General features: G+C 45.6%; 1 long non-coding RNA gene across 1 annotated transcript; it reads left to right on the forward strand.

The window, feature by feature from the left end:
• The first annotated feature begins 6,354 nt into the window (after nt 1-6,354).
• LOC129384798 (uncharacterized) lies at nt 6,355-8,434 on the forward strand. Its single transcript, XR_011894658.1, has 2 exons — nt 6,355-6,814; nt 8,118-8,434. It is a non-coding gene; the product is annotated as an uncharacterized lncRNA (long non-coding RNA).
• Nucleotides 8,435-14,037: the final 5,603 nt, after the last annotated feature.

Raw genomic sequence — 14,037 nt, forward strand, 5'->3', positions numbered from 1 at the left:
TGAGTATTGTCGAGAGGCATCCGCTGTCTGCTTCTTGCGGTTTGCACAATTCCTGATGTCACATTCCTTATTTTGCAGTGCGAAAAAAGAAAAATAACGCGCTTTTGGTGTGTCGGTCCGCTGCTTTGCGAACGCTCTTTGGAGGCAGATAGCGGGTGAAAATAGTTGTAGTGAGCGTCACGTGAAGCAAGGTACACTCTTAAGAAAGCTAACACACTTTGGGGCGTATCTTGTCCCGCAACAACAATCGCCATCCGTATTACGCGCATTTCCTTTCTGTAACGCTGCGAGCCCGGACTTCCCAGTCATGAACGGCATGCGCGTTTTCTGCGTGACGTAGCATTCTCAACAGGAAAGTAGCGAGCGCAGCATTTTCTAGAAAGAAACGCAAGCTGGACAGATGGTGATTACTGTTGTGGGACGAATATACACCCCAAAGGGTGCAACTCTTTTAAGAGTGTTACTGGACCTTCAAAAATTTTGTCCCAGTGCCCTGGAAGCACTACCGAAGGTGTTTTCCTGGCTATTCTAAATGTCGCACACTTTTCTGGACACGCAGGTCAGGACGTTGCTAACATGGAAAAGCTAACTTCGAGTCTGTGGAAATGAACTGTACGGAAGGTTCAAGATTCACTAAAAGGAAGTCGGTCTTTGAAGCTACTGCGCGAAGCCTGCTGTCGGTAAAGGCGCCGACCCGGGAAACGACCTGAGGCCTATTCTCTCCGTAGCGCTCACCACTCACTCGGAGCGCCGATACAAGAAAGATCAACCGCTCGTACATTTCCGTCACCGAGCGTTAAGACGCTGTTGGCTCACCTATTCTGTGCAACGCCTCTGCTACTTACAGTGCTTGCGCTTCTTTATTATTATCGTGATCTTAACCTGCTCATCTACAGTATGCCGCAGTGCAGGGAACGTCTTCCACGGATACTGCTGTCCTGCTAGCGCGGATTCCGCTCTGAGAACGCAAATTTCCTACTCTCATCACTCCACCAAACCTTCTGCATTTTCTTTCTCCTTGCACACTATATACGGTTCGATAAAGCACCGGTTATCTTATGTACTCATTACGTGATCTCATCTGTCGGCGTTTCATACGTAAACCTTACGGCCTTCTTTTTATGTTTTAACGTCACGCCTATCATATCTTTTTTTTCCTTTCCATCGATCGCGACGTGGTTTTTAGCTTGTTTTCAAATTTCTTTGTTCTCGACTACGCAGTTCGGCTTTCGTCTGCAGTGCTATTGCCCTAATATCTGTGTTGTAATATCTGCGAGGTGTTGTGCTAGCTGCGCTAACATTCCTATTCTATGTCCTTCTATTTATTTCCTCTTTAAGAGGACGGGCGTGGTGTCTCTTTCAGGAGACAGTTGCTATAATCTGCTCCTCTTGTTCTCCGTGTTGTGTTTATATGTTTCCGTGATTATTTATAATAGTCATTATCCGCCGCTTCATGGCCCCATAGGTAGTGCTGGTCGAATACGGTGAAAGACTGCCATGCGATTTTACTAGTTAGTTTCAAATACGGCGATTAACCCTGTAATGCCAACGTAATATAGGTATGTGCTTTGATAAGTTCGATATATACTTAGAGTTTTATACATGATAATCCTGATTTAAGCCCCAGAAACTTAGTGCATAGCCAATAGTAGCGTTATTGATATGCTGTAGCTAGTTATCAAGTATGATTGGTTCAGCAAACTAATTATTGACCAATTATTTTAAGTTGCCACAGTAATTAGGTTTCAACTCAAATGACATTTAATTGTTGTTGTTTTCCTGCACAGATCTGCGGGACCAGAATTAAGGGTGAACAAGTTGTTTTGAGTTTCCTTGATGTGTAACTGTGTTCGGCCATGACAGCACAAACAGAAAGAAACAATAAATCAGCAGGGAGGTTAACCAGAAAAGTCACTTTTTTTTTCTGCTCGGAGATTAAAAGGAAAAAGAAACTTCAACAGATAGGATAGGGGAAAGATGAGCACCGAAACAAAAATCAGTGCACAAAATTTAGCGACACACGTCATTATATAACAGCCTCCATCTCACAGGCCCGCAGGCAGCCGGAAGAGATGTAGTGCCCCGGCTGCTTTTCGCGTGTACGTTAGCGCTTAAGGTACACAGCGTTAAATATATTTTTTATCCGAGCGTATGTTACGTATACATACTTGTGCACGTCGATATTCAAACTGTACTGTTATACGTGCGTTTCTGACCAGGGCATCTCCTACGTCATGCCCATCCGCATGACCGAGCTGGAAGAAGCGCTGGGCGCGGACCTGATTGAGCACAACATCAGCTACCCCGAATACAACTACGACGCGGTGCTGGCCCATTTCCACGGTCGGGGCGTTGACGTGAGCGGTGTGCCTTCGATCAAGCATCGCGGAGACTGGGACCGGCGCATTTTTGACGAGTACCTGCTCGGCGATCGGGGCGACGGAATTCCAAGACCGAACGGGAGACTGGCGGATTACGTCACGAACTACGTCAGGGAAATGCCGCGAAAGTTCGGCGCTCGCACGTGTGTCATTGTCTGAGAAGATTCGCACGACTCACAGGATGTCAAGAACTCCGAATTCAAATAAACTCGATATGACGGTTACGCGGTGTAACAAATGATACTGTCGTAACCGTGTACAAGACGCGGCTCTGCCGTTTATTTATTTGTCTTTCGTCGGGGCTAACCACCAGGAAGGCATTACACGCTCGCAAAAGTAATTTTTCTAGTCATCTGCCCCCCCCCCCCCCCTAAAATACATAGGAATATAAAGTAAGGTCGCATGAATACTATAAAGAAAACTCACAACAGAGGTCACAAGAACACACTAGAACGTAAGGTCAGGTCACATGAATACGATGAAGGCAGCTCACAACAGAGGTCACATAAAACACACTAGAACGTAAAGTTAGCTCTCTTGGATACACTACATAAAAAAAAATCTAGTCAGGCCACATAAATTCACATGAATTGGGCCACAGAAAGGAATGCAAATTGCAATTAATAATTACCAACAATATTACTCTCTTCTATAAATCTGCGGAGGGCCACTAGCGCTCGCCTTTGTAATATACAAGTATCTGTCATCTATTTGCCTTGATCTTTCTCAGGCTTAAAGGCCTTCGGTCTATTGGCATTAGAATGCGTATATCAAATGGCGTCTTTAAGTATCATGCCGAGGACAGTCTAGGAATATATGATGTATGTCTTCATTCGCGTGGTCACAAATGCATTGCGTACTATCAGCGCGACAAATATTATGCAGAAAGTGTTTTGTTAGGACGGTACCGAGCCTCAACCAATAAATTAGTGTTTCAAAACACCTGCTAGTAATATATGTGCGTGGGATATGAAATTGAAGGCAAGAATAAACGGCAAATAATAATGAATGTTTTTACTTTTTGGTCAAATCACGTTTTTTTTTTATATGACGCAACTCGCTTTGTGACAGAGGCAGTCCGGATTTTACATTGTCCCTATGCGCTTTTCGCGTCACATCATCAGCTTCTACATACCCTGGTATGTTGCAGTGGCCAGGTATCCACTGGAACATTAAAATGTGAAGTTCTCTAGCTGCTTTTTTAAGCTCGTTTAGAGCATCACAAACTAAATTCGAGTTATGAGAAGTGATGCTGACATTACCAAGAGATAATAATGCTGCCTGAGAATCGCATAGAATAACCCCGCTTTTCCCCTTCTTGTAGTGTATTCATGTACCGTAGAGCCAACAATATGGGCATGAAGTTCTGCTGTAGTAGTTGATGTCACGCGAGAAGCCCTACAGGTCTGTTTAAGGTTCCATTCTGAAATGACAAATGCGGAAATAGAAGATTTACCTTGACAAGAGCCACTTGTATACGCTTGGATGTAGCCCCGGTATGTGAAATATATCTAGCATAATGAAAACTGTTGTGCTGCAATCGTGAACGTGTCTATTTTTCGATTTATTCCTTCAACGGAGGTCTCTATTTCGGGGTCTGTAAGTTGCCATGAAGGATACGAAACATGTACATTCCAAAATTCGTGTTTTGGTAATAGATTCTTGTGTGTCTGAATCACAAGTCTACTTAATACGAGCCGACCCGCCGTGGTTGCTCAGTGGCTATGGTGTTGGGCTGCTGAGCACGAGGTTGCGGGATCTAATCCCGGCCACGGCGGTCGCATTTCGATGGAGGCGAAATGCGAAAACACCCGTGTGCTTAGATTTAGGTGCACGTTAAAGAACCCCAGGTGGTCGAAATTTCCGGAGTCCTCCACTACGGCGTGCCTCATAATTAGAAAGTGGTTTTGGCCCGTGAAACCCCATAATTTAATTTTTACCTAATACGAGCCCTGTCTCAGTCATTCAGTGTTATAGCTAGTGGATGTTTCGCCTGTTGTACAGAAACGCAAAAAAAAAAAAAAATGTCCACATGTTTCGACTCGCCTCGTAACAGGAAATGAAGGGTGACGTGCTTCTGCGATTACTAAAGAAGTGGAAGTTTCCCAAGGAACGCCCGAACATCGAAGGCCTCTAGCCACCAACCGTTGAAGCTGTTTCTCAGACGAGCGGGAGAGCCATGAAATAACTGGCGAATAATTTATTTTTATAAGTGCGTTATGTACCTTTGGCATTGCTGAAATCCACTCTCTCCGTGTGCATGCTTGGAGACGATCTTCATCAAGGTGAATATCGTCGCTGCGTTGCAAGGCATTTTTTGTCTTGATGAAGATCGTCTCCAAGAATTTAAGAAAGCTTAACTGCCTATCGACAGGTATAGTCACATAAAATTAACCGAGTGTGGGGCTCAAATGTTTCGCTTAGGTTGAGTGGCTAACAAAGAAATCATAGCTTTGCTATTTATTCACTCTCAAGAGTACGGATCCCTAAGCTCCTAATGTGGGTGAAGTGCTTGAGCGCGAATAAGGCGTGCCTACGGCCGTAATATTTTGTGTGATAATAAGCAGTTCTATTTTCCATAAGGTCTCCGACTGATAAGAATGACTTTGACAAAAAAAAAAAAAAAAAAAGAACTGGTGAATAGTCGAAGTGAGTCATACGCCTGCTTCATAGTCGAGTAATGCCTTGAATGTCAATGCGTAGCATTCAGAATGAATAGCGTGAAAACTGAGAGAAAATCAAGGGCTCCATTTTCTTGTAGCAACCATATGAGGCCAAGAGACAATGTAGCCAACAGAAACAGCGAGAATTAAGTTTGAAATATAATTGAAATGTAGGGGGTAAAGCAAAGAGAAACAAAATTAGATAGTAAAGAAAAGAGAAACGAAAGTGGAAGAAAATACAACTTGACACCGGTGGCATCCGGGCTAACAACATCCGTTATGACGCGTGTGGTGCTCTAAGTACCGAGCTACGGCGGCCATTGCCCTCCCGTCCACTTTCTTGGGTACCTGTGCACTTGTAGCAGACCCAGCTCCTGGAATTTATGGGCAACTGGCCAATAAATTCTCGTATGTTACCCTCAATGCATCATGCCAGCCAAAGTCGAAACCCTTGCTTTGCAATCAGCGAGAACTATGGAAACTGAGGAGCTCGACTTTTTTATTGGTAACAACGATACGTAGACAACAGACAATAATAGTGCCAGCAAACTTACAGGGGGAATCGATTTCGCTTTAAGTGGAATATAAAATTAGCAAGAAAAATGCAAATAATCATAGAAGAAAAGACAAGTTGCCGCCAATGGGAGTGGCGTGACGTATACAGTGTCCAGGACCACTGGCGAGTTGTTTCGAAACTCTATTGTGATCGAATTCAACAAACCACCAGCGCGAGGCCTTTTTCTTTCCTTCCCTTTTCGTATTTCAAGATTCTTTTTGTTCTTCCAGTATTTCTCAGTGCGAAATCTCGAGCCGTAAGTTACTCGTGTGCAGCAGAGGGAATCCCGCGCGGTCTCGTCTCACGGTCTGCGCACACGGTCGGGCCGACCGACAATGCCTCGCGAACCAGGTTGCTTGCACGCGTGTCGACAGACCACGTGACGCAAACGCGGCAATTAGGAGAACAAGCCGACTCTGACGCCGTCGCATCGACAGGCACGGTCACGACAGCTGGCGCCATCGGTGTCGCGCCAATTTCTATCATTTCGCCGGTTTCTCGACGTTCATGCGGGCGCGCACGCTCCAACGCGCCTCGCGCACGGGGCGGTGCGCCTGCGTTGTCGAACAGCAGCTACGCTCTGGCTGAATGGTGCGCGTCAAACAGAAACGCAGAAAACAGGAAACGAAGCCCTCCAGCGTAGGCTGCTATTGGTTTCCTTTCTTTCTTTTTTTCTTTCTTTTCCCTTATTTGCTTTGGAGATCTGTCCTCGATGCAGTTTTGTTCTTGTCCTTTTGAGGAGGGCCGGCAGAAAGTGAGGTGGTTACTAGACGATTTTTCTACGAATTCCTTGGTTTTGCTTCTTTGTGTACATGCGTGTGAAAAACGGTGAAGTGACTTTGTTGCAGCGGTGCACTCTTGCTTGTAGATGCAGACGCCCGTGTAGCTAGCACGCGCGTTCACGGTCCTTTGAACACGGCTTCTTTCGACGCTTTATAGTCCTAACTGACAATGGTCATATTAACGCTATTTCTTTCTTTTTTCTTGGATTTCTGCGACGTCCTATACAACACACATGCTTGCTTCTTTTGAGCAATATCTTTCTTTTTTCCTTTCGCCTGAAAGCCGCCCTAGAGTCACGTGTAGCACTCACGTGACTGCGGAGGCGTTTCCTACTAGTATATATACCCGGAACAGAGGTTGTCATCGGCATCGTTCTCTTTGTCTCAGAGAAGCAACATCTCCAGGCGGAACTAGGCGGAAGGAAAAAGATGGTAAGTCAAATAACCCGCTGTACAGGGCTTGAGTTAAAGCCGTAGTTTACGCCAAATAGGCTCTTACAACGCCAAGAAAACAGTTTGTCACCATGTACCTTGTAGCTTACACATCTCATTTTTCTTTAATGATACAGCGCTTTATTTTAGCTCTTACCAGTTCGACGTATAAAGCTACCTTAAAGCCGCAGTTTTGAAAATACTCAGTATTTTGTTTGCATAGAAGACATTTCTTGACGTGCCAGATAGATGAAGATGGTTTTGTCCTAGTGCCCTAATGCACTTAATTTGACGTGTGAGAAAAATGACGCACCAAATATGCTACCACAGTCATCTCTGAAATGGAAAATCACATTACAGTTTTCTTCAAAAACTAGACGAGTACTATAGCATCGAGAGGACAGAATGCTACTTGCTTGTGGAAGCTAGATCGCCGTTGTCTTCACGTTATTACTTTCTCGCTCATATTTCTTTGGCAAACGTGTCCTGCCTTGGAAAATTTGCATTTGCTTTAGGTAGCGTAGGGCTTAGTAGGGCCGCTCCAGCACACCCATCAACTCTCGTGCATATCTATTTGGGGAATTTCGATAAACATCTTGGGGTATTTCTTTAAAGTGCGCATGCACTCGTTTACCGAACATACAATGAAAGCATGACGCCATGTAATGCGCAGCATATATCTGTAAATAAACGTTTTTCGCGCCAGACTCGTCAAGAGCGAATCAAAGCGTCCGCTGTCGTGAACTTATCAAGGCGGCCATGGGAGCCAGCGCGTACGAAAATTCCACATGGGGCAGCGATGACGACATGTGGAGGCGATGGTAATGTTGGGTGTATGGTGGTGATGACCATGGGGATGACAACGACGACGACGGGGATCATGATAGTGGTACTAGTGAATGACTTCACCTTTACATGCTATTTCGCATTTTTTATGCAACTTTAATGCTGCTATATACGATTTAATATCCGCTCCTTGCTGCCTATATAAGTCCATATAGATCTAAACGCGCATGATTACACCTGGTGCATTTCGAACGTCAGTTACCTAAAAGAACGGTCTTTCTTTGTTTTTGTCCCCGTTTAGGGGGAGAGAGAGAGAGTTAATGGTACTGGAGAGGTTAGCCTGTCGGCAGGTTTGGCACGCTGTACTCCAGGTAAGATGGTGAGGGAAGAAATAAATTAAGTGCGATAAAAATAAAGTATACACAAACGCACACTAACACATGCACTAAGGCACATTAGCTCGGATAGAATTGTCTACGTGCCAGCGGTATTTGAACACTACGCACATTCTTGGCAGCGTTTCATCGTTTACATCGCTGTCCTCGTGCTCACGGCTGCTGTCGCCCTTGCTGGCTACCACGGTCACGGAGGCTACGGAGGCTACGGCGGACACGGTGGTGGCCACGGTCACGGAGGCTACGGAGGTTACGGCGGACACGGCGGTGGCCACGGCGGATACGGAGGCCATGGAGGGTACGGAGGCCATGGACACGGAGGATACGGCGGCTACGGGAGGCGGTGATTGATGCCCGGACCACGATTCGTAGACCGGGCCTCTTGAGTGCAATGTTACAATAAATTATTACCTGCGTATCAGGTGACAGGAATGCGGGACTCGGAGCAGTGAATTATTCAAATGCGAAAGACTTGAATGCGTTCATTGTGTATAGCTGTTACTTGCCAGAGCGCTTCCAGGAGTTATGATTTCGTTCACTCGAAATTACATTGTAAGCTGCCTGTGGAATAGGTTTCTAAGAAGTAGATTTCTAAGAAGTTGAGTGTAATAGATTATCACGTTGTGCATTCTGCCTTTAGAAACTAAACACAGTCGAAGTACTTTAGAATAAAGGGGTGTAGCGGCAACCCAAGCGTCTTCGCGGATATATTTACTGTAACGAAGAGGAAACGCGCTTACGCCTGAAGGAACAGCGAAGGGGGGACGACGAAGACGAAGAGTAAACACAACTCCAAGAGGGATACAACAATCTCCACAGAAGACGTCAGAATATGTTTTTATTATTGAATCGGCCTCATTTTTAACGATCAGTGATATCACTCACGTTGCCGTCAAATTGTTTTCGTACAAAAACTATTGGACCCAACAAATGTTCGCTTATGTGAGGTGGCCTTACTAAATTACTCTGTTTCAGTGGCTAAAATTGAATTTGATGATATTTTTTCAATCAATGTTAAACATTTATTTGCCCTTTCACTATCTGAATGAAATTTTGGAAGACCACTTTACACACCTAGATACAAAAACCGTGACAGTGACTGATACTTCAGTCTGCGAAGAGAAGGCAGGTGTGGGCATTGTATCACCATATCTAAATTGGTCTTTTCCACTCGTCCACTTGACTTCAAGCCTATCTTTCAGGTGAAATTACTCACAAATGTTTTATCTTTACGCAGGTTACCATCATCTCTGTCATAAGCCTCATTTTTAATCAATTGTCTGTCTGTCGGTTGTTCACTAACCACGTCAAAATTGTCGAATTCATTAGAAGCTATGCCAAGAAGGTCTAGCCTTAAATGAATATGCTGATGCACTCGCAGCAGCATTCCACGTACGATGGTCTTGTAATCCATATTTTACCAACGTCTGCTTTCATCTCTGCGGCGCGATTAAGAAAATATACTACTACAAATAACTTCGTCAAATCATTGTCGTCAACATCTGACTTCCCACGTCTCAATTTTTCTTGGAACAACAAATGGCACTCCACAAGAAAGATTAAAGAAACGGCCACGAGGCTACAGTGCTGAGTCCTCCCGCTGAACTTTTACCTCCACAGTTCTGGTCTGGCTATATCAACCCTGTGTCCTTTATGCAATGAGAGTAAATATTTGTAGCTGGTTCATTATTCAAAGGAAAATATGTTTAGAATAATTGTTCCGAAACCTTCACTCGAATTTTACTCTTCCGGTAATTCTTTCCTTTGGTGCTACCGTACTATAGGTTACAGCCACAGGAACATTTGTAAAGCCCTCTTCAACTTTCTGCGCGAGACAAAAGGAACTGCATGCTAAAATTATTCTTTTTTACTTCTTAAGCTCACATAATATTTACAGTATTAATTAGATATTTGATCGTTCATATCAATAACAGAAGACATTTTATTTCACATTTACAATGCATTTATTTCATTTCACCTTATTTTCCTAAAAAAATGGATAACAGTTTTTTCACCGCCCGATTCATGGACGATACCCCAGAGTGGGTGGCGCCATTTGGCTAAGAAACAAGAACACGGAATGGTGTGCCGTCTCGTTTCTTCATTACAAAGGCGTAGTCGGTGAACAGCCAAGTTTAAGGCGACCCGGCCTTAAGCAGGACACCGCGATTCCTCGTGTGCAAGTAGTGCCCACTGCCCTGGCATTGATTCCCAAACAGACGCTACTGCCCGGGTCGCAGGCATTGTCCATGGTTTCTTGGCCGAATTTTCAAGGGGATGACTACTCGTAGCCACCATCGCAGGAACCCGTCATAGCACCCGGGAGTGGCATACAAGCCTCCACGGCGGCTTTCGGTTTAGGCAACGCCGGGGACATCGCTGGGGACAGCTGTCACAGCAGCTACTCCATATGGCCAGCTGCTTTACTTTAGCCGTCAGTCACCCAACTATCACAACCCCTGCGGAGACAGCAGTTCCCGAATTCCACGGATTCCAGGACAACCCTGCGCTGTCGATACGGACCATTGACTCCTTAAGCAAGCAGTGTGCTTGGTCCGAAGATGTCAAAAGATTGGTTGCCGACTACTTTTTAGCAAAAGGAGTCGCCACACATAGTGTGTTCTAATTGCCTTCCTAAATTACGATGTTAGTCTGTGCGACGTTTTTCGACTTGACAAACAGCAGGATTCTTGCCGAGGCTGGAGACGCTGGGCAACAACTGACCCTGTTAAAATGGCCGTCAGTCGCCACAACCGTTTTGTTCTGTACATCGGTGTCCGTTCTGTCCGTTCGTCACACTCACACCAACGGGAATGCTTCAACGCGACAGCGACAAAGGTGCCGTGTCGCAAAAAATCCGGTGTTGGCGTTGTCTTCCGTGGAGCTGTCGGTGAGCGGCAATTTCCGTATATGTTTAGCATATGTGTATATATGCCACGCCTTGCTATATGGCATGCGGTATATGCGGTTTATATTGCCACACCATTCTACCACTAAAGTTGCTCATACCTTGTCTTATACATTCCTGACCAAGTTATTCCTCGGAATATTGAGAATAACAGCCCACAAACAAATATCATGAAACAGAGCACCGACTGCGCATGCCTTTTATGGTAAGTTTTCTCAGACTTAAATATTAAACGTGCGAAACAATAATAGGAACCTGAAAATGATGTAATTTCTGGAGCGCGGTTGTGCACTAGCTCCGTGATCGGCCCACGCAAGAGGCCGCGTAAACTCGCCTTCGTGCATACCGTTCGCCGCCAGCGTTTTCTGGTAAACATTACGGTTACATAAGCTGCAATTGCCGGGAAGCCTGAGAAGCAGTCAAGGATCTTTGAATGCTATCGCGTCACAGGCGAAGCTTAAGCGTCCTTCAAGTTTTTCCTTCGATGACCAATGACGCCGCCGGGATGATTTCGTACGCCAAATTCTTCTCCGCAAAAGATTTTCATGAGCCAAGGAAGTTTTTCATTCGGCACAGTCATCGGGCTGCCGAATGTAAAAAAGAATGGACGTGAGCTATAGACGCGGCGCCTCGGTGTGCGGTTACAGCCTCACTACGCGGTAATTGTGCCACTGTGTTGTGACCTGTGCGTACGAAATTTGCAGCGGTATGTTCAGACGTCTCTCGCACTGCTCTGACCGCGACGGGAAGAGCGTTTGAGTTGAAAAGCACCGACGAAATGGCCCAGCGTTTCGGAGGAGCGATAGGCCTACTTGTGCCTAAAGCCCCTTCATACTGCTACCGCCGCGGAGCGTGAGCTCGTGGAGGGGGCTTTACTTGTGCCAGCGTCCTCTAATGTTTGCTTGTACCTAATGCAGCCGACTGCTTCAAAGCGAGTGCGTCGGCTGTGTAGATTGCACGTGACGGAGTTCAGTGAGTTTCAACTCGTCGTACGTTAACGTAGCATTCACGTATACCCTGCAACGAGCGTTCCACGCTCTCTGCCGGTAAAAGCAGCAGCGGTGTGCTAACTGTTGGATACCGCACATTGTGGTGTGCTGAGCGCCTTGATGCGCTGCCGCTCCGTCTCGGAAAACGTCTTGCTGAAGCTATCACTTGCACGCAAACACCGTGCACCGAGTTTGCGCGAAAGCGGGTACACATACGTGCACGGAAGTGCACCCACTTAGAGGTGTGTTGCACAACTGTTGAATGTCGGAAACGTCTAGGATGTTTTCTTACGAGCCGCAACACTTTATGTTTACGTGTGTATAGTTGTGGCATTGCCGTTGTGGCAATGTTACTAGCAGATATGCAAATGACTACTCGATACGACGCGATATTACAAATAAACAACAACAGAAACACAGACCGGACCGCGCTCTATACCGCTGATTTTTCTTTCCTTTTTTCTTCCATTTTCTTTCTCTATTAGGCACTTCGCACTGTTTACTTGTAGAGCACTGCATCTTGTTCTTGAAAAGTTCCAGTAGGTATTGCTTGCATGAAAGGCACGTACCCGAATATAGCAGTGTTGTGCAAACGGAATCTCCTCGTCCTGTAGTAAATTATGGCGCTTGTCCTCTGCAAAGTGCACTTGAACTACAGTACCGTATGTAGAGCGAATTCCTAAATCTTGCCGTTATTTTGTCATCGTTTCTGTCATCTCTCCCGTGCCCTTGTCTTATGACAATCTTGGCGCCGAGGCGTTGTTTATCTCTCGATGCCTTTATAGACATACGGCCACATCGACCTGCCGGGACGTGGAGCAACCAGAAACGTCAACAGCGATCGAGCCACGTTATTAAAACCGTTGCAGAGGCCGGTGACCTTGACGGGCGCTTCCCGACTTCCTGTAGACGAAAAGCGTCGCGATGGCGCTAAATTTCTCTCTCGCGCGAGCATTTAATTCCTGTTCACCCTCTCTCCTTTTCGAGCTCACCCTCTTTCACTAGGGCTCTCGCTTACTGCTTGAGAATGACAGCGCCGAGGGTTGTGCCGACCCACGAACTGTTCAATGTCCAGTAGACAGATACGTGCACAGTCTGGAGGCAACATTGTCACCTTAGGGTAAACTGGTGAATGACAAAAGGAGGAGGGGGAGATCTTAATGAAAAAAAAGGGGGGGTGGAGAGGTGGACGTGGAGAGCGTGTCTCTAGCCTGCTATTCCTGAACGGGATTAGGGAAAAATTGACGTGGCAGGGAAAGAGAGAGGTAGATGGCAGGTGACTGTGCTATATACACGTTGTCTAATACTCGGATGTGCACTATAGACGTACCACGCGCAGGTCTATAACACGTCCACACAAAACGTTCTCGTGCAAACACATCTCGTGCAGTATTCACATCACACAGGCTCTAGAAATGAGCATACATGAGCCCGTCTCGCATACAAAGTCCAGCAGCGATTCGCTTATGGCGTGTGCGTTTGGCATGGTCTCCACGTGCCCAATATCTCCGAAAAATGGCGGAGAGTCCACAATAAACTTGAGCGTCCTTTTCTCAGCCTCATATTGAGGCCATATGCAAAGTAAGGGGGTATTTTATTTCTGGAGTGTGGCAGGCGCCGCAATCAGGATTACGTTCCCGTCCGAACCTTTTTTTATGATTTTTTTCATTTCATTTATTATTACCCTAATGGCCGAACAGCACTACAGAGGTAAGCAGGCATGGGTGAAATGCAAGAACTAGACCGCGAAGCGCAATTGAAAACAACTAAAGAAATATAGAAAGAAGTACATAAATAGCTGACCATAGCGACACGGTCTTGTGAAGGTATTGGCGACTGTAAGCAACACCAAGCTGTTATCGATGGAATAGTGTTTCATGGCCTGTCCGCAGCCGATTTGAAAGCCGGAAGCGCAAAGATCACCAAGAAAGGTTACATTTGTTATCATTGAAAGTTATTGAATGCACAGGTCACCAAACTATAAGCAGCGTTTTATTTGTGTAATACTTGAGAGTGAGGTCACCTGTGGACGCCGATAGTTGCTGGCTTCTCCAATGCTGTTTATTATGTTACGAGAATTTATCCGTTATTATACCGCATTCACGGAAAAAATGGAGCAATATGGACAAAAATACTAAAGGATTA

This window comes from Dermacentor andersoni, chromosome 5 (genome assembly GCF_023375885.2).
Source record: "Dermacentor andersoni chromosome 5, qqDerAnde1_hic_scaffold, whole genome shotgun sequence".
NCBI classification, from domain to species: Eukaryota; Metazoa; Arthropoda; class Arachnida; order Ixodida; family Ixodidae; genus Dermacentor; species Dermacentor andersoni.